Raw genomic sequence first — 2,014 nt, 5'->3', positions numbered from 1 at the left:
CGCATAAATCTCTTGATAGCTTCAAGAGCAATCAATTCTCCTTCCTTTCTGATTGTCATGTTTTTAAGTTCAAAGTACATATATTCAAGGTCATCCAAATATAAATTTGAGAAGTCTGCTTCGTTGAACCTCCAAATCTAACCATCCTGTCTAGTGACTGTGAAAACAGGATACCAGATTCTTACAAACTTCTGAGCATCAATTTGTTTAATCGTAATGATCCGATGCTTTGTACGCACTTCACTTATGGGTAGGCACTTGGCTTTCAAAAGATGACGGTATTCAATACGATATTCTTTTGACTGCTTATGAATACCCAGAACTTTGTCGCCGCTCATAACTTTTCTATGACGGATGAAGATTCCAAAGTACATATCTTCTAGATATGGCTCTCGGATCCTTGCACGATCATATCCAGGAAAATTTGCTCTAATATGGAATGGCACATAGTCTCTGGTGAAAATTTCAGTTGGATCAACTTGTTCTCTTTGAGCAGGTAAAACTGCAGTGGAAGATTCTGGAACAGACTGACGTTCTTCTTGGACAGGAAAGATTGGATCTTCATCATCAATATCAGCTTCAAAGTTAAAATAGATCCCAGTCGACTCGTCGATATTGTCAATGTCTTCTCCAAAATCTTGCTCTCCACCCAGAGTAGTAGAGAACACCTTGTTGAATCCTACATTGGCAGACAAGTCCAATAGCATCCTTATTCCTATCGTGGAGTCCGCCGGCTTTTCAACCATTGGCTCGATCATAGGACTTGTCTCCAAATCTTCATCTTCAACTGTAATAGCCTCAATTACTCTTTCCCGAACAGATTACGAGGCAGAGGTTTCAGCAATAACTTCTTGAGTTGATGGCTCGTCACCGACCCTTGCACCTTACTCAGATGTCTTGGCCAATCTATGTCTCTTTCTCTCCCCCTCATGACTATCTGGATCATCCTGATCGTCATGCCTTCGTTTGAGAGATATGGCCTAAGATCTGCAAGTTTCTTCTAAGGTAGACACCCGTTCAGCTAGGGAGTCTATTGAACTTTTAAGATCTTGGGTGTTAGATGTGATCAACTTGCTAACTTTGGAGAAGCTAGAAGTAACCACATCTTGGAAGCCAAAAACTCTGAGGCTCTAACAAAAGGGTTTACATCTAATTGTTGACGTCAGAGGCCAACCAAATATGCATCCTCAGCATCTGGATTTTGAGACGCCATCAATTTTGCATATAGCAGTGATTTCAGTTCATCCACCGATTGATCTGGTACAGATGGTTCAGGAACATGCGGTGGTGATGGCACAGATAGTGGCTCTTCTTCTACAATGTCCTTCCCCTTCAAAAGTCTTTTGAGACTTGCCATTTGAGCATCCATGTTATCTTGAACAACCTTTAGGGCACCGTCCAGGTATTCCCTTGACATGAAGTCGGGTAAACTCACTCCTGGTTCACAAAGAATACCAGTTGTAACAACAGCTGAATAAACTGTTGTGCCTACATTCAATGTTGGCGTAATATTAGCATTGGTAGGACTTCTGACCTGTCCTTGTGGAATGTCAAAAGAGACCACTCTGGTCGTTCCAGCAAGTTCACTAAGAACTGCACTTGGAGCAACAGATGCTCCTGACTCATGTGTACCTAAGTGTATCGACTCTAGACTCAAGGTGCACAGAATCGAAGTCGTAGGCTGGGGCAGCGGCCTACTTGTTTCAATAACTACATTCTCCAATTGAGAAGTAGTTAGCATATGAGCTATATCCCCTTGTGAAATTGAAACAATTGGTTATTGAGAACCAATTGAGTGGATAGGGGGTGTGCAAATGCATAGCTGGGCTAGCTATGTCTTGTTCAATACTAACATTCAACGAATGAATGTAAGTAGCAGATGTGGTTGCCTGACTAAGTGTTTCAGTTTGGAAAGGAACTTGATCTTCTTTTTCTGCTCCACTCTCACCCTCTCCATATTCTTTTTCTTCCCTTTCTCTCAATCTCTCTTCATTTTCAACATTTACTCCCTCAT

Source organism: Cynara cardunculus, unplaced genomic scaffold (assembly GCF_001531365.2).
Source record: "Cynara cardunculus var. scolymus isolate 2C unplaced genomic scaffold, CcrdV1 Un_Scaffold_6879, whole genome shotgun sequence".
NCBI lineage: Eukaryota > Viridiplantae > Streptophyta > Magnoliopsida > Asterales > Asteraceae > Cynara > Cynara cardunculus.
Note: the sequence above shows the minus strand (reverse complement) of the source record.